The sequence below is a fragment of the Mesocricetus auratus genome, unplaced genomic scaffold (genome assembly GCF_017639785.1).
Source record: "Mesocricetus auratus isolate SY011 unplaced genomic scaffold, BCM_Maur_2.0 Super-Scaffold_100003, whole genome shotgun sequence".
NCBI lineage: Eukaryota > Metazoa > Chordata > Mammalia > Rodentia > Cricetidae > Mesocricetus > Mesocricetus auratus.
In genome coordinates this window covers 11460240-11480315 of record NW_024429188.1, presented here as the reverse complement: position 1 = coordinate 11480315, position 20076 = coordinate 11460240, and the positions used below count along the sequence as shown (strand labels likewise).

The 20076-nt window shown below is 37.8% G+C and overlaps 1 protein-coding gene and 1 pseudogene across 1 annotated transcript in view; one reads left to right on the top strand and one right to left on the bottom strand.

Moving 5' to 3' along the window:
* Mid1 (midline 1) overlaps positions 1-20076 on the top strand; it is a 342361-nt gene that overhangs the window by 78274 nt on the left and 244011 nt on the right. The window lies entirely within an intron of this gene.
* LOC101835949 lies at positions 7481-8379 on the bottom strand (annotated as a pseudogene).

Sequence of the window (20076 nt, the reverse complement as noted above, 5' to 3'; positions counted from 1 at the left end):
AGAAGGGCCTCTGCCTTTCATTCCCTTGTCCAGGTCCTTACATTTGTCCTAACAAGGCCACTTTCCTTTTCATTTTACCCTCGGTAGCAGTTCCTGCTGGGCCAGGAAACAGAGCTATCATGGCTGATGATATCACAGCTCATACCCCCTCTGGTTATTCTTAAGTGGCAGCCTGTGTTCTCTTGCATGTTTCTTAGCAACCACCATGTACTTCCCCTTCATTTATATCTTCCATCTTCAACCTACGGGGAAAATTTACTATGAAATGAACCCCTGCCTTCTCAGATTTCTAAGCCACAAAACCAGAAAATTAACAATGATTGCATTTTCAATCTCTTAAAATGATAACCAAGTTTAGGGGCTTCGTAGGTGGGGACAGAATCCTTTTCTCAAATATTGGCCATGGCTTTGTAAAGTACATGTGATTTATAGCCTGTGTAAACTCATGTTGGGAAAATTGATTTTAACTGAGATTCTTCATATGATCAAACATGTCTACTGTGCTGTAACTTGTTGAAGTGCTAGACATACTCTTGAGCCTAAACGCTGAAAAATGTAGGGATTGCTGTCTTGTTTCTATCAGAAACAACCAGTTCCCTAGCTGATTTGCTTGCATATGGCACACACTCAGTGTGGTTTTGTTTGTGAGGAAGTTTCCCAAGACAGATGCTTCATTTATTTCATAGCCAGCCAACAGTTTGTTCTTATTCCATGTACATGTGAATAAATGACTCCACACCCCTTACCCTAAATACAGTTGTTAGTATCCTTGGACCATGGAACAAAGGCTGAAATTCCTTCTTTACAGAGTTTGGACTCTTGGCTCTAATTTATATTAATCTGGTTTTGTTTGTTTGCTTTTATTTTGCATTTTTAATGCTGCTGTTTCGTATTTATCTTTGGCTTATGTGTTTTTCTCTATCACCACCACATTGCTGTAATTCAGTCTCAGTTTGTTTATAGCTATAGCCACTGGGATTGTTCATATCTGCACACATGTGAGAAACTAAAATGTAGTTTTAGTTTCTCACATGGTGTTCCCAGCGTAGATCACACCAATGGTCATCCAGCTGAAGAAGCAGCCTCTGTAAGGCATCATGTTTCTTCTAAGCCACAATGATATTCTTGTGTCTAGACAGCCTGTTCTCTAGAACAGATGCATGTAATTGAATATGTCAGTTTTCAGGAAAGACTTGATTCTAATAAGCTTTTAATTCTAAGAAATAAACTTTAGCAAAATGCAAAGACAGTATACTGTTTAGAGAAAACTTTAGGGGTGGATATTTTGGGCTTGGTACTAATACTGTTCTGTAACCCTTTTTCTGAACGTAATCAGGAAAATACCAGAAAAGTCAAGTCCATGTCTTTTGTTTGAATGCACCCAATGAGCTTATCTGGAGACCAAATAGTCAAACATACTCAGTTTGGATTCATGTGATCCGTTGGAGTTAAATCATTACTCACAGGGACTGCCAAAATCAACTAATTGTTTCAATGACTAGAGATTTGAAATAAAACAGGGCCACTTGACATGAAAATCTCAACTTGTAAAAAGAAGCGAATTCAATTTTTCTGCTGAGAGTAATTTGTAACTTTGATAAAATCAAGAAATTGAGGGTAAGATATCTTGCCCTCTGGATTTTGAACTCATAAGCAATTTCTCTTTTTACAACTGAAAGGAATTTTTAAGACACTAACAAAGAAAATCCATGAGGTATTTTTTGTTTAGATATCCCTCCCCTGTTTTTTCTTGAGAAAGATGTATTTTGTTTGATTGGTTGTTAGAAGAGCTAAATTGTATCTTCCAAAACAAACTCATAGAGCTTTTTTTGCCATTTATGATGCGAACATGTAGAAAAGGGGATTTTTAAATATGGTATGCTTTCATTAATATTCTTTTTGGTTCCTTTCTTACTCAAACTCTTCTCTATTTTGACACTGGATGGCTACAGTCATGAACGCCATGTGAACTCATCCGTTTAGTGCCACTCTTGGATCTCTATTAACATGCACTTCTAGGAAGAGGAATGTAAAGGATGGTCATTTTATAGCAATTGCCATGACTTTAAGTGCTGGAGTTGCAGGCTATTACCTGAGACCAAAAATTTGTGAGAGATAGTCATTACAGAGTAGAGAAATGTAGTCACCGAGTTACAGAGAGAGGCAGGATAAAAGATCCTACAGTAGCACTCTGCACAGAAGAGAGAATAAAGTTGAAAGATTAGGGCCGCCATAGCAAATGCCTCTTACTTTAAATTGTTTCCTAGAATTGCTTGTTCCTGCTGCTTTTTGTTATCAAGAGCTTTATAGAAGTGTAACTTGTTACTTTTAGTCACTTAAAAATAGCCACTTATTTTTCCATACATGTCACTCAGTTGTACCCTTGAGAATCATTTATTCATTCAGAATGTAATTCTCCCAAAATGACAAACACCCACATTTCTTAAGTTATATATTGCTTGTTATTTTTTTCCATCTTAAACTTCCTTTTCTTCAGGTGACATGACTTTCCACTACTCACTTTACAAGTTACTTCTTTAGTACATTATCTCCATACCCTCACCGTACAATTAACCTCTGCTTGGTTTGATTTGATAGTGTTCCTGTAACAAGCTTGGGAAATGATCAACAGTTAGAACAACTGACTTTGTTCTCTAGGTTTTCAATAGTGTGAAGAGAACAAAGATTGTTTTCAAAGACTGAGTTTTTTAACCTGAGAAAAGAATGCACTGAAAAAGGAAATGAAAAAGAAAGCATGTCCTCACTACATTGTTATCACTGACATTACACCAGGGTTCAGCTGAGGGCTCAAGGCTACTCTCTTGATCAGCTCTTCCTGTCTGCACACAGATTCCTACTGTGCAGGCCAATCACAGTCTTAAAACATATCCAGAGTTCCTCCTTTCTCTGACCCTCTCAGTGTGGAAATTGGTAGTCTTTATTTCCAAAGTCAGTGTTTTCTCACCTGATTAAAGTGCCTAGGAATGCTTCACTTTTTCTATCCTAACGACTAAATTCTAACCTTCATAGTCCAAGGCTATCATTTGAGCTTTAAAAATGTGGAAACATTTAGGTGTAGTTCATGTTGACATACTACAGATCCCCCTTTATAAGATCACAATGAACTTTCTCTTTTGTGTGCATTTCTTACAAGCAAAGCTTTATCACTTCGTAACATACCTGGCACCGCATCTCACACTTGACTTCTGGTTGTTTTGCCTGGTTATCAAAAGTGGTTAGGAGATGTTTATCTGGATTTGCTTGATTAGACTTTACAAGAAATTATTTTTGGTGATGATCTCAGATACCGGTCTTTTCAGACTGCCTGGGTCTCTCACAGTAAGCTCAGGCAGCATTCAAGACTGATGTACAAGTCAAAGAAGAGTTCTAGCACATACTGACTCAAAATCCTAAGTGTAGAAGGGGCACTGAGTATGCTAAGAACTTCACATGTCCAAATTTACTTGATCCTTGCAGCTATGTGAAAAAATATTTTAATCCCATTTTCACAGCCTAAAAACCAAGGGAGAGAAAGGGTAAAATCTCTGTGAAAGTTATACAGGTAGATGAAGGAGCAGGGATTGTATTCCACAGCTCAATAAAATATTTTTTTCATTTGATCAACTACTGTAAGTTGTCCAAGACCATTTAAGGTCATAAAGATTGATGAATTTTGTATCAGTCATATAGTATTATGGAAGGCACCTCCAGCAGGGTGGAGGAAAACATGGAAGCATTGGAAGTCCTGACACTATATTAGTCCCTGACTGAGTTACACTTACTGAGTTAATGTTTCCTTGCCTGTAAAGTGCCATCAATAATTTCTACCTCATAGCAATGTTGAGAGGATTCAAAGTGAACATGCAGTAAACCCTAAATCAAAGGTGTCACGTAAATGTAATGTAATAGCTGTCTCTGTGTTGGATTTCCTCCATTTTGTACTCTATATGTCATATTACATACCAGTTATCAAGAATAAAGAAAAAGGATGTGATGATGGCATAGTTCATAAATACTCTAACTATATGCCAAAGGTATCATTGATGTATTTTCAAGTATGTAAGCATTTATATAAACATTTTCCAAATCTATACATCTCACTGGGTTGCAGTTCAGAGCCCTCTCTGACAGGAGGTCAATGCCCAGAGGTAGACTGTTGAAAGTATTCAAAACAGATGCAGCCCACTCTCTAAGGCTTAGTCTGTGGCCAATTCTTCCACAAGTTGTAAAAAGTTGTGACTCTATACTTAGCGAAGAGAGTCTCCAGTTGGGCGGATGAGAGAGCATGTGCAATGCACCTTAAACAATGTCCCCTTCGATTTGAATTTAGTTTCTGTTCTTTGATAGAGTCAGAGTGTTCTTTGCCCCCAAATGCTCTTTTTCCTAATGTTCTTAATTGTATACTTCAACTCTTTCATTGATACATTTCCACGACTTTGTCCTTTTATTGGTAACCTCCACATTTCCACCCAACCCACTGGCACTTCAAGAGATGATTGACACATTCCAAAGTTCAACTAGTTCCCTGATAAAGTGTTTAACTTGATCATTTTTTAATTCACAAGTTCCTTATTCTAAGTCCTTCTGAGGGAAGATACAAAATGTTTCACAAAATGATGACAGTCTGTGAAAGACCATTTCCTTGCTTTTTGAGAGAAGGTTGCTAAAAAATAGGGATTTTTAAAATTAATACCAGAAAAATGTTCAAGTTTGAGGACATCTTAGAGTTATGTCTATTGTTCTCACTTACCACTCCTCCAGAAATCAGCAGTATAGCTGCTTGTGAACATTTTCAAAGACAAAAGATCAACGCTACTCATACAGCAAAGCATGGTATATCTAATTGTACAATTATTTTTCCTCAGCTACTACTTCCCAACTTTATTTCTGCTCTCTAGCTTCTTGCTCAGCAATGTGTCTAATCAAGGGACCCCTTTCTCTGCACATACTGAGTTTTTGACCCTTTGAAGAAGTGAATACATTGCTTTCCTCCCTAGAAATGTCAGTTCAATCAAGGAGATTGCTTTAGCGAGCATAAAAGAAAATAAACCACAATACATATAATAAGAGCTTAGGAATCTTTTGCATTTGACAGGAAATTGCTTTATTATGAGGGTCAATTTTAGCATTGATTATTAATTAATAGACAGAAGTGATAGATGATATGGTAGAATTAATTAAAATATATTCGGATAATAACATAGGATAGAAAAGTTGACCTGAAACTAGAATTGTCAGATTAAAAAATATAGGATACTCTTTCATTAGTAATTCAGATAAACTAACTCTTTCAGATGAACTCATTCATTTTTAAAAGATTTATTTATTTATGCATATGAGTGATCTATTTGCACGTATGCCTGCATGACAGAATAGGGCATCAGATCCCATTATAGATGGCTGTGAGCCTCCTTATTGCTTCTGGGAATTGAACTCAGGATTTTTAGAAGAGCAGGCAGTGCTCTTAACTGCTAAGCCATCTCTCCAGCCCGTTTTTTATATGTATTTTTATTTTATGTACATTGGTGTTTTGTCTGTATGCCTGTCTGTGTGAGGGGAAGGTGTTGAATCCCCTGGAATTAGAGTTACAGACAGTTGTGAGCTGCCATGTGGATGCTGGGAATGGAACCTGGGTCCTCTGGAAGAACATCCAGTGCTGTTAACTGCTGAGCCATCTCTCCAGCCCCAACTCATTCATTTTTGATACCTGTATTTCCTGAAGATTTTGTTCATCTCTGTCTTTTCAAGTAGCTCTGCATCTCTTCTCCCTCTTCTCATTTTTGCTCCCCTCCCCCCTTGTTTCGTTTAGAACACATGAGGTGTATTGCTAATGAACTACCCAGTATAAAAGATAGTGAGGCATGGATGGATAGTAGAAACGACAAATAATAAAAACATTTTATTTGAAATAAACAAAAAAGCTTATGCAAGTCTTATTTGCAAACAAAATTTGCTTCACTGGATTACTGAGTGAAAACAAAGTAGAATAAAAACACACTTTTGTTTTGACTTGTCTGTGGGGATAAGTAGCAAGACACTCCTGTTTATTTAAAAAGAACTGACCTTCCCCTCAGGCCTGATCATAGAAATGTAAATAAAGTAAATGAATCTGCAGTTGTCAATTGTTATGACACACATAGCTGCCAATATACCTGGGAAGGTTGCTATATCATAGTTACCTTAGTTCGTGGTGGGCAGCATAATGGAGGATGAGTAATTTGGAATAAGTTTTACATCCTGTTTAGAAGAGAGCACTCTGAAATGCCAGGTTACAATAGTAAGACACTGCCTAGGAGTTCTCCTTTTCACTTCAGTTTATTCCAGCTTTGTTAAGGAACATAGGTGTTTGATCCATCTGCTTATAGAACATCCTGGCAGAGAGCATTAAAGCACAGATATTTATTATTCCTTTAATATTTGCATTATTCAAATTTTATATTCTACTGCTTCCACAGTATGTCAGTAGTTCTTGAATATTAAACAGAAACATAAATGAATGAAACACATCTATAAATACCAATGGCTGTAACTACAATGGAACTAGATGGGAGGAGACAACCAGGGAATGAAAATAAGCAAATGTTCATGTGCAGGGGATGTGGTCCATGTCTTTATGTTTAAAATAAGTTCCTGGAGAAGCTGCTGCCATGGAATTTTCAGGAAACTCTCTTTGGCTTCCAAGATGGCCTAGAAAAATCCTAATCCAAATGTCTGATGTGTTGCTATAAACAAGGAGGGAATAGGAGGAGTGGGTCGTCTAGTTATCTACAGTTTGTAGAGTTTGTAGCATAACCTCTTTAGCAGTTGGTGGATCAGTAAAAGCCACTGAAGTTCTGGAAGTGCCTTAAAACATAGGGATAATGAGTATACAAATGGACTTTGGACTCCCATCCAACAATGTGAGATGCACTCTCACCCTGAACTCTTGGGGGAGGGTCTAGGCCCTGCCCTGGATGAAATGACAGACTGTGGACACCCCCATGGAGGGCCTCACCCTCCCTGAGGAAATGAGGGGATACTGGGGGGGGTTGGGGGGAGGGCACGGGAGGAGGGGAGGGAAACGGAGAGGGACCTGGAACTGACTAGTGAAGCAACCTTGTTTCTAATTTAAATTTAAATTTAAAAATAAATAATAAAAAAGGAAAAAATAGGGATAAAAAGGAATGAATAGATTACCTACATTAACCAGTACCACAACTGCATGTCTAGGAAATTTTCTAAATATTAAAATGACTTCAGGGTAGATCTCCTTAGCATTAAATGTAAAATTGAAAAAAAGATTCACAATATATATAGAACTACAAAGCAGGGAACACACAAAATAATCAAAACTTCTATAAGTTCAGTAGTATCTCATGAAGCTAGAATATTTCTTAACTATCTTAATTAATGTATAACTCTTGTTTGTTTACCAGTTATTTATTGTGTGAGTACACCCTCTTGAGTCTTTATCCCCATGTACTGGAGAACTGGTCGGCCTTTAAGCATGTTTAATTTATTCGCTGATGTTGTAGCTAAGTATCTTATTCTAACCAATTTTGGTGCAAGTAATTGGAAGTTGTCGGCGCAGGGCATTGAATGTTATATGTGACATTGCTAGGTAGTTTTCACTAACTGCTGGCTTATAGCCAGTTTCTGTGCTCTCTATGATCTTAACGAACGCCCTTGCAGCTTGAACTTCATTGATAGCAGTTAATGACTTTTCTTGTATATCTTTCCGGCTAATCAGCTGAACATTGCTGTTTTTATAATAATTCACGTGGGCCTTTAGTACTCTAACAACCTGGGCTTTAGTTGGTGTGATGTTATCTTCCATTCTGATAGCTAACATCCATTCCAAAAGTTTTGGGGCTGAAACTGGTGACTTTCAATGCATGCAATAATGGTCTTTTGCCTATGTATCGTTTTAGCAAAAACTGTACTATTGCAGGTAGAATAATACTGTTTTATATAGGCTCTTAAAGCCCTATCACAGGAATCTCTCCAAAAGTGTAAATCTCCATCTACAATCTTTGGCTGGGGATCACATGCTTCTTTTTGTAAGTGATCGAACTTAAAGGAAATTTTGTTTCATGGATCTAAAAATCTGTTGTCACCTAGAGCACCATGTTCTGTGACTAAGACCTGGACTTCATAGCCTTGTATCTTCACAGGTGTGAACTGATTCATGTTAAGTCGGGCAATTGCCTGTGCTATCCCTTTCCCGAGAAGATTGTCATTTTTAATCAGTAGCCGAATATCGCTGAGGACTTTCTGAAACTCCCCTCGGGTTGTGTGGATGATGAATTTTGAAGCAGTGTGTACCTTTTCCTCATCGGACTTCTGATCCTCAAAGTTGGCTAGTTTGTCTTCTTTCTTTAGCTCCATTTTCAAAGAACTTCGTTCCTCACTTCTCTCTGTTTGGGATATAGATAGCTTTAGAAAGTATTTCTTCTGCTATGATTTGTCTAAAATTCAAATCCCACTGGGCACCTGTGTGTTTGCTAACCTTAATCATTCTAGCTAAGACACTCAAAGACTGGAGAAAAGCGGCACAGAAGCCTGTGTTTTGCTTTTCTGGTCTCGCCAATTCCCGGGCATGCCCTGCCCCCCTCTTATTGAGGATCTAGTTGTGATAAGCAAAGCCCTCCCTTTATTTGGGGAGCGCAGGAAGAACTACTTACCTCCAGGGGTTTGGCTTTAGGATTACAACTTCTACTTCTAATATGCAACTACCTTGGTTTTACTGTGATGCTTCTTGTTTGACAAGCCTTCCTTGTTTTGGAACCCGAGACCTAATTGGAACAGGAAAAGATGCCTTTTACAATTCATCAAAGCAGTAAGGAAACCACTGCTACTATACTAAGATTAGGACACCTACCTGATGGTTAAAGCAGGGTACCTATCTGATGTACATCCCTTGAGTATCAATATTATCTTGTGTACAAGGGTCCTGTTTTAAATGTTTGATGAGCTTTCTGTATGGAGCAGAAACCAATTTTGCAAGAATTCTAAGAAAGTCTGTCAAAAAAAACTTATCCTTGGAGCCTATGTTTGTTCCTAAGTATAGATTTGAAGTGATTAAAGTAAGGTTTTAATTAGCATTTTAACTTCTCTGTTAAGAAATGAAAAACAATGTTCTAACACTCTTTGTTTCCCAAATCTAGAGGGGGAATACAGAAGCATTTTGAAATAAGGGTGGGCATGTTTACTTGTGTGATAATACACACCTGGTGTAAATATAGTAACTGTGAATGTACTTCATCAAAAAATTTCATGTATATTGCTTTCTCAATATGACTTGCTATTGATTACATAGACACTAATCCTTTAGAGCCGTGGTACTCAACCTTCATAATGCTGTGACCCTTAATGCAGTTCCTCACGTTGTGGTGACCCCCCTCCAACCATACGATGGTTTTCCATACTTCCTCATAACAGTGATTTTGGTACTGTTTTGAATTGTAATGAAATATTCTTGGAGACAGAGTTTTGCCATAGGGTTTGCAACCCACAGTTTGTGAATCTTTGCTCTTAAACCTACAGTGCTGTGTTAATACTTGATTATTTAAAGAGAATTTTTTAGGATTGTTTTTAGGATTACAATTGCTGTTATGAAACACAATGACCAAAGAAAGTAACTTGAGGAGGAAAGGGTTTATTTGGCTTGCACTTCCACATCATAGTCCATCACTGAAGGAGGTCAGTTCAGAACTCAAACAGGGCAGGAACCTGGAAACAGGAACTAATGCAGAGGCCATGGAGAGATCCGCTTACTTGCTTGCTCACCATGGCTTGCTCAGCCTGCTTTCTTATAGAACTAGGACCACCAGGCCAGGGATGACCCCATCCACAATTGTCTGGTCCTTCCTTCATCAATCACTAATTAAGAAAATGCTCTATAGTCTTGCCTGTGGGCTAATCTTATGGAGACATTTCTTTAATTGAGATTCCCTCCTCTCAGGTGACTTTAGCTTGTATGATGTTGACATAAAACTATCCAGCATAGGATGTTATCATAAACTATACTTAGAAAGAATGACTAGACAGTTTGAGAGTTTCTGATTTTATGTAAAGATACTGTTGCATCTCTTGGTTTAAGTTTAAGCAGTGTCATTCAAAAATACATCTAAATAGCTGTCATAAATAACTGAAAAGAAAAATAACATGCAATTCAAAGAATCTATAAGTCTGTGTCAGCAAAAAGAAGTCTAAAAAAAAGAGTCTGAGTATAGAGACGTGTATAACTTCTGTTGTAAAGAGACTAAGTCTACATGTTAGCATGTGCCTTCCACTGTCCTCTGTATATACTAGGGCTGAAGACACCTGGTAACCTTGAGAACAATATGCCTCCTTTCTTATCAAACTAACCTATGGGGGCTGCAATGTTCTTTGTTCTTGATGGAAAGGACAAGTGGCAGTCTTAAACTATAACAACTACTACAAAATAAAACTTAGGCACATCATTGGCAAAATTTTACTTGGCTCTTGAAAATACTGAAATAAAGGCATTTTAAAGTGGTGCTTTTCAAGCAAGGCCCCCATTAATACTCTAAACAGCTTCTCACTTCACCAATAAAGTTTCTTAGGCAAAAGGCCCAGAATACACCTTCTTACTTCAAGTGTAATAATGCAATTAGAATTACAGACAATAATTCGAAATTAAATATATCACCCTTTGAAAACTCATTTTAATTTGCCACGTGTATACTGGGGTAGAAATTAGAAAGATATTAGAAATTAATGTAGCCTGTCCATGTTCCTGAAAAATCATAAATAAGAATAGTAAATTATTTTCAGGAATTCTTTGTCTTTAAAGACAGAATATTTTGAAATCGCGAGAATAAGAAGTTTAAATAGAACTTTAACACACATAAAATTCAACAAAATTTCTTTAAACTTCATAGAGCACTATACTAGATTTTATTTTAGTATTGGAAAAAATACATCTATCTGCCAAAATAACTATTAAGACCTAGAAATATTGTAGTGTGTGTGTGTGTGTGTGTGTGTGTGTGTGTGTTTGCAAATCCTCTTTATGTCCTTTTATGATGGAAATGGAAGAAAAGTAACTTTAGTTAAGTGTTGATGTCTGAACTTGCTGTGTTGAATTTGAAATAATCAGGTAGTGACGGACAAATCTCCACTAAGAGGTATGAGAGAGATGCAGTCATGGCCACTCCTGAGCTCAGAAGAACGAAGAGTCGAGGAACTGCCAAAACTTGTTGATTGAGATAAAGGTGACTCCAGGTGAAATTCACAGATTATAAGTACTTAGTTTAATGAGTTTTAGTTAATGTATATGCCCATGTAACCAGAGCCCCAACCACTAGGACATTACTATCTCCTGAAAAGTTCCTCCATGCCCCTAGCTGAGTTTTTGTACCCACTTTATGTTAAACATTTGGCTTATATACCACTTGTGGATATTGTGAATAAAAATGTACAAAAACATTTGTGTATAAGTTTCTGTGGAGATACCTTCAGTAAATACCTGTGAGTGGCAACTGTGGTCAGAGTATATTTACTGAAATATACTAGAAACTACAAAATGCTTTTTTTTTATCGTTAGTTTTTTTTTTAATTTTAAATAGCTTGTTTTACATGTCAATCCCAGTTCCCTCTCCCTCCCCTCCTCCCGCACTCCCCTTCCACCCTCCCTCCCACCCTATTGCCACATACTTCCACATAGGGGATGTCTAGAGTCTATCATTTTACTCTTGGTAGGGTCAAGGCACTCCCCTAAGAGTCCAGGCTGAGAGAGCATCTCTCTTTGTGCTATAGGCACATGAAGACAGATTGTATACCAGGAATAGACACTGATCCACAGCTCAGAGCCCCATAGGTTGTCCAGGCCTTCTCACTGACACTCACATTTGGGGGGTCCAGATCAGTCCCATTCTGGCCTCCCCACTGTCGGTCTGGGGTACAAGAGCACTCCCCTGTTCAGATCAGCTGCCTCTGCTGGTTTTTCAAAGTGTATCCTATGCTTTCAGTGGCAATGGGTGGAAATCATTCCTGTTACTACACATTTTGTCATTCCACTGAGTATGAAGAACTTTTGTTATTACTTTCATTTATATTTCCCTGACAGCCAATGATGCTGAAAAATGTTTCCCTGTACTTACTGCTAACTCATATTCATTTGGCAATGAAGTTTCTGTTTACTTGTTTTGTTCATTTATGAGGGGGTGGTTGCCTTCATAATGTTATGCCTGCATCATGAGCCCCTCCCCCCAGAGACCATCAGGAGTACAGATTTCATATGCAAAAGCAAAGAGCCTTTACTGTAAGCTCGAGATTGCATTCTCCATCCATTCTGACACAGCAGTTGGATCAGAGAGCCCTGAGCTCAGTTTTGGCGGGTTTTTAAGGAGTAAAGGGTGGGTGGGTTAGGGGAATTCTGGGTTCAGATGGGGGTTGAATTCCTGATTGGGCACGAGTGGGTAACAGGAGTCTTGACAAGCAGGGATTGGTGCTGGCACGGGGGCAAGGAAATTGGCAAACCATGTACAAGTTATGTAATGTTCTGGAGTATCTAGTACCTGTTTATCTCAATTCTGATTAGTACCCACAAGGTGTAAGAGTGAGGCCTATTCCTAGTGTTGCTAGCCTGCAGTATGTCATGGCTGCACTGATGTTAAGTTAGGCCTCCTCACATAATATTTAAGTATAGGGATGCTTTGTATATTCTAGATTCATGTCTTGTATCAGATATATAGGTGTATGATAACTAGAGTAACAGATAGATAGTTGTAAGCCACATGTGGGTGCTGGGAACTGAACCCTGGCAGCGAGTACTCTTAACCCCAGCCCCTGAAAATCTACTTTAGATATCTTTTACCACTTTAATAAATGTGCCTTCAATTTTTAATTTACAGAAGGCTCTACTTTGTAAGTAAATGTGAAAATTTATAATTATCTTTCTGAGCCAGGCAGTGGTGGATCTCTGTGACTTCCAGGACAGCCTGGACTACAAAACGAGTTCCAGCCAGAGTCGTTACATAGAGAAACACTGCCTGAAAAAAAAACCCACCAAATTATCTTTCTATCTTTAGGGAAATGATCATCTGGTTTTCTTTCTTCTGTAAATGCTGCAAATTACACTGATTGATTACTTTTGCATGTTAAATCAACCTTACATCCCTGGCCATGATGCATTAGGCAAACGTGCTCCTGGACTCAATTTACTAGCACTTCAAGACTTTCATGTCTATTTTCATGGGTGATGTCAATTCATGATTTTCTTTTCTTCCTTTTTCCCTTCCTTCCTTCTTTCCTTCCTTCCTTCCTTTCTTCATTCCTTTCATTTTATCTTTTCTTTCTTTTTTTGGTTTTTCCAGACAGGATTTCTCTGTGACACAGGCCTGGCTGTCCTGGAACTCACTTTGTAGACTAGTCTGGCCTTGAACTCACAGAGATCTGCCTGCGTCTGCTTCCTGAGTGCTGGGACTAAAGGTGTGCACCACCAGTGACTGGCACAACTTTATTTTTTTATCCTCTATTTGTTTTATCAGATTTTCTCAACTTTATGCCACCTTTATAGTATGAGTTAGGGAAATAGTTCTTCCTGTGTTTTCAGAAAGTTTGTATAAAATGGGTCCTAGTTCTTCCTTCTTTCAGTCAGTAGTGAAACCCTCTGGAATTTTTTTCTTTTATATTACTTCTCTGGATTATAATATAATGACACCATTTCCTCCTTTCAAACCACCCCGTACACCTTTCATTTCTCTCTTCCAAATTTGTAGGCCTCTATCTTTTTTTTTTTGAGACAGGGTTTCTCTGTATTGCTTTGGAAGCTGTCCTGGAACTCACTCTAGAGACCAGGGTGACCTTGAGCTCACAGAAATCCACCTGCCTCTGCCTCCGGAGTGCTGGGATTAAAAGCGTGTGCCACCAATGCCCATCGGCCTCTGTCTTTTTAGAGAAAGACTTTTCATTGCATTGCAATTTCTTTGCTAGATACTCTATTTTCTCTTGTATATATTTCTAACAACTGGTGATTCCACAAATTTATCTCTGCCAACCACACTGTTGATAACATTAGTACTGAACTGTAATTTTATTCTTTCATTGAAGTTCATAGAATCTTGCAGAATATGCTACCGCTTTTTTTATTTATGATGAAACTGATTTGGGTTTTCTCTCTTCTTCCATGATCAGTATTCCTAAGAATTTATCCCTTTCTTTAAAAAACAGTCAGTCCCAGCAATCAATTTTAAAAGCTTTAAAAATTCCATTCACTATTGTCCTTACATGTGCATGTGTCTGCAGGGAGTGGGGGATGTGTGTTGGGGCACATGTGAAGTGCAGAGAACAACCTTCAGGAGTTAGTTTAATTTTTCTACTGTGGGCCATCTCTCTGGTTCTAAATTCTTCTTTTGGCTTTGTCTTTTTTGTGCCATAAATTCTTAACTTTGCTGAATATTTCTGAGTTGCTATATTATTTACTGCCTCTTGTTTTTCCTATTCCTTCTATTACTATTTACTATTATTCTTTACTTCTTTATTGAGATGACTAAGATGTAAATGTACATAATTGATTTTAAACTTTGTGCTTTTTGTAGCCATTTGACTCTAGGAATTTTCCTTCAGTTAGTGGCTCAAATTACATATTTTGGTATATGGTGAAAGTGTATTCACTCAGTTGAATCATTTTATCATTTTTCTTGTGATTTCTTCTACTTATTGCTTACCTGGAAGTGTGTTACCTGGAAGTTTTCAGTTTTTTGAGGGTTCTATTTGTATTTTAATTTTTACATTTATTTATTTACAAAATGCACATGACATGTGTGAGAGAGAGACAGAGAGAGAGAGAGAGACAGAGAGAGAGAGAGAGAGACAGAGAGAGAGAATGCCATGATATACACGTGAAGGTCAAACAACTTGCAGGAGTCAGCTCTCTCCTTCCATCATAAAGGTATTGAACTCAGGTCTTCAGGCTTGGTGTCAAATGTCGTCCCCTCTTACAACATTTTCTCAACTCTGCTTGGGGTTTTTAAACATCCTTAGCCTTTTTGGCAAAGTTATTACATTTGTAACTGAAAATAAAGTATAAACCTATGTATCTATTATCATGGATTTGTCTTTTTCTTTTTTGTCTTAATTTCCTTTTAATCTCCATTAGTTATACACAGATGTATCATTATTGATATATCTTCTAGTGATTTCCCTTTTGTGATTATTAAATGCTCTAACCTTACCTAACTTTAGTCCTACTAGTTTTCCTATGTTGACTATTAGCATAACTATATATATATAAAACAAAATTTGCTACTAAAGAGCAGTAATAATAGTAAAGTACTTGTTATTTTTATTTTAACCATATCTGAAATTATTTACATTTCAATTAGTTATGATTTAATCTCTCAAGTTTCTAATTTGAAAGGTCAGTTGTTTATAAACATTTCTAACCTTTAAGCATCAAAAGTTTTAGTTTGATTGTCTTCTTATAACACCATAGCAAAAGATTTTTAGATTAAATATAAATTATTACTCTTATTCACTTACATATTCTCTCATATAATTCCCATGTCCAAAATTTAGAAGCTAAAAAGAAAGAGTTCAGTGGAAGTAGAAAAGGAATGAAAGAGAGTACTAGGGGAAGTGTGGAAATGACCAAAATACATTAAATATGTGTATGAAACTGCGTAAATATTGAACACATAAATAAATAAATAATAGACAAGTAAGAAAAAGTTAGTTGATCAAGATTCTATTTAAATCTTCGCCGTTTTTTCACATTAAATATATATAGCATGTGTTAGTTACTATATACGTTAGACTAATATATATAATATGTATATATATTAAATGTCACATGTAAGAATTTTTTCATCCTTAAAAACTTGTAAAATCTCTAATGTGCCATGTCTACAAATGAAAAGAAATCTTATCATAAAATCCATTTTGACTATTTTAAAGAATTCATGTCCAAGTCCTATAGCATTTCAAACCGTGTTTTGAAATTAACAATTGGAAGTCAACACGTAGTAGTTTTCTATGAGCCACATTATTTTATTGATAAGCATAAATACTTCTTGTAAACTGAATTGAGATAGAATGTAGATGAGGTTTCACCTTTATAGGTCCACTTATAAGATTCAAAGGTTAAATATTTCATGTTTAGGAAAAATATTGTTTTACCTAAAAATACAGGGGCTGGCATTAATTTAGATAAACACACTAATTGCTTTACTTTTGAAGTCAAGTTTGCAGTTTATTTCCCTTTATACTCATGACTTACGCAAGGATTAGCATTCAGCAACTAAGGTTTAAGAATGCACTCTTGATCCACTGGGGCAGACATTGTTTTGGAATTTTAATTTGGGCAACCTCTGCTTTAGCTGGACAAAGAACACGGAAGGTGATAGCATGTCTCAAGCTTGCTGCCACTGGAAACGTGACCCTGTTCTTTTGAACAGTCCCAGTTTCTCTACAGAAATAAGCTTCCATGACACAGGAGAGCAGTCAGGAGAGGACAGGGAGTGAACATGGATGACAGAAGTGTCTGTGCCACCCATTCATTAGGGACTCACAAAGGGGTATAGAAATCCTGAGCTTTTGTAGGGATTGAGAGCCCCATATCAAATGTCTATGGAGTAATTTAATTACATGGGCATGGTAGGAATGACACAGTGGTTACATTAATAAACTGAAGCATTAAAGAATAATAGCCCAGTTATTGCTGAATTATGGGAAACACGCTCCCTATTCATTCCTGGTGATATTAGAAGGGAGAAGGAGGGGGCTTACTTACACTTTGCACCCCCAATGCAAAAGGAAACAGTCTCTTGCTTCTCTAGACATATGGAAAACCGGGTGCAGTGGAAGGCCCAAAGTCATGGCCAATAGCATAAATCTTGCTTTGTGTAAGATGCTTAAAATATCATAAGATAAGTCTGCTTTTATGGTGCTAAATAAAATTGACTTGGGCCAGACATAGTAATGAGCACGTGCTACATAAACATCTCTGAAGAAACTTTCCAACAGATCTCAGAGATGATAATCCCTGTTCGTTGTCATGGGCCTCTTGCTAATAGAATCCATTTGACACACTCATAGGCCACTAGAATACTAGCTTAAACGAAGTAGTCTATTTTAATAGAAGCTAATGTAATTTTCCCTTTTTATCCCTCCCTTATGAACAACTAGCAGAAAATACCCTCTACCCCTTTGCAGGAGCACAGGAAATGGAACTCACATTTGATTTCCTATCACTTATTAAGAAACTCTTATTGAATTGTGCCAACACGGTTCCAAGAACTGTGCTGCTGCAAGAGAAGAGAGGAGATATGTAAGATACGGTCTCCACTTTCAGATTCCAGTGGGGGAAGGCAGAGATTAGCAAGCTCCCTTCCCCCACTTAATTACTGACAACCTCTTTGCAAACTCTTGCACACCTTGTTTTCTCATTGGCATTTCTTCATGGGTTAAGCTGTGGTTAATGATTAGAAGATGAATCTTACCTCTGAAATCATTTGCCACTATGAAGGCAGAAAAAGTTTTCTTGAGAAGACAATAAACTTCTCCTTTTCAAAGAAACAAGTTGCAATAAACAGAAAACGATTCCACAAACCACTGATAATACAAATTGACATGATGAGGTGCACTCTCACCCAGAACTCTTGGGAAAGTGTCTAGGCCCTGCCCTATATGAAATGACACACTATGGACACCCCCACGGAGGGCCTCACCCTCCCTGGAGAAATGAGAGGATAAGGGGGGGGGAGGGCACGGGAGGAAGGGAGGGAATGGGAGAGGGACCTGGAACTGACTTGTGAAGCAACCTTGATTCTTATCTAAATTTAAACTGGAAAATAAAATTTAAAAAAAAGAACGACAATTTCAGAAAAAAACAAATTGACATGAATATGCATTTAATAAAATAAAGTATATGCTATGCTTTGAAGTTTCAAGAAAGTCTTCTGAATTTCAAATTTGAAAAACTCTAATAATGGAATTTGAAGAAACAGAGCACTTACTTTCTTCAGCTAAAGTAGACTGATACAAGTTCATTGACAAAAATATAAAGTTGGAGTCCTTCTGGTGACACAAATTTCCCAGAGGAGGCCAATGCTGCTCATTGTCCCAGAATTACCTCCACAAAGACTCTTTGTGCCAGTGGTCCTCAAGTTGAACAGGCAAGACCATCGTAAGGGTAACTTGTTAAAACAGGTTGCTGGGCCCATTCACAGAGCTCTGATTCAGCAGGACTGGGTTGGAGCCAGAGAGTCTGCATTTCTATCCGTTTCTCTCCTCCCTTCTTCTGGGACCAAAGATCCAGGGACCAGCTTAAGAACCACTGCTTTAGGTATTAGAAAGACAATGCCCTCCGGAGCCTTGAGAGAAATTGCAAAATCCTCTTTAACTTGGCATTTAAGACCAATTTTCTTTCATGTTTCATTGACAGACATCCTTGATGAGGTAGTCCTTGATAATTCAAAGGACAGAGTTTAGAAATACTAAAGATGAAATGGAAACAGCGTGGCTTTTCCTTGTGCCACTTAACAGGCGTTACATAAACAGACATTCTCCTGCAGACTTGGTTCTTTACTTCAGCTCTTCAGAGCATTCCACAAGGATGAAAGAGGAGCTGGGTAACCCTGGCTAATTGCAACTCTTTCCAGGCCCACTTCACCATGTGCTCTGGGCAAAGCAGATGAATCCAACCATTGCCCACTGCTTCCTGTATAGCCACAAGTTTCAGAAAAAGGATTAGTCAGCAGTTTCTAGCTCTCCTGCCCACACTAGCCACAGTTTGGCCACCAAATATGTGGGTCAGCACATTGCCAAAGTGCCAAAGCATGGCGGTTACAAGGACCAGAAAACTCAACTTGAAAACATGCGAGTCTGCCTCTGTTCAAAACGTGAAGAAGGAGGGCAAAGGTCAGCCCTGCTGTTCTTGGACCTGATCCTGTTATGCCATCTTTTTTGTGAAGCCAAGTGCTGTTCACACGATTTTATTTTTCTCTTATAAATTCTGCCAGACAGTGGTTTCATTCAACGAGGCTTGGCTGTAATTTTTAGTCAGATGTACCTATTACTCTATTTTTTTTCCACAGAGAAAAAAACACTTTTGACTACAATTTATACTGCAGACTGAATGCTGAAAATCACTAACCTTCACTCCTAGCCAGACTCATAAAGCAGCACTGTTAGAAACACCTCCTTTTCTATTTTGATTGTGCTACAAGTACATAATTGGGTTGAAAAATTTGCTACTTCTACCCTCATAGGGAATTGTATTGTCGACTTCTTGGGAGGTTTCTTTTTTGCACTAAATTATTCATTTGTAAAGAATGAGAGTGCTTCTCAATCATTATGTAGATGCCTTCCACTTGGAGGTTCTGATTTAGAGAGAAGTCTACCTTAGGGTTTGGCTGAAACAAAAGTCTCAGGACCTGTAATTTGTTATTTGTCATCCTTACACAGCTTTAGCCACAATGGGAATATGCATCAGAGGGCTGGGCAGATGGCTCAGTAGGTAAAGTGCTTGTTGATTGAGCATGAGGACCTTAGTTGGATCCTCAGAATCCTGTAAAACTTGGATTTGTTGATGTGTTTTTTTGTAACCCTGGGCTAAGAAGGTAGAGACACAGCAGAAACCTTAGTGCTTGTTAGCCAGCCAGTCTAGCTGAGTCAGAAAGCTTCAAGGTCACTGAGAGACAATGTCTCAAAAATAAGGTGTAACGGGATTAAGGAAGTTATCTAGCCTCAGCTTCTGACTTGTACATGTAACTGAAGTACATGCGTGCGTGCACGAACACGCACACACACACACACAGACACACACACAGACACACAGACACACACACACACACACACACACACACACACACACAGAAAAAAAAGTCCAGAATGGATTTTAATTACTGCATTAAGTATTAAAGAGACTAGGTCCTAGAAGCATAGAATACATTAAAGGAAACCATGAGATGGGACAGAATTAGAAACAAATTTGGGTACTCTAAGTTCATTGGATATATATATATATATACATATATATATGTATATATATATATTTGTGCAATAGTTGTTTTTCTAAGCACATTGATAGTAAGGACAGCATAGTTAAAATTTATTAGGGCACACAGC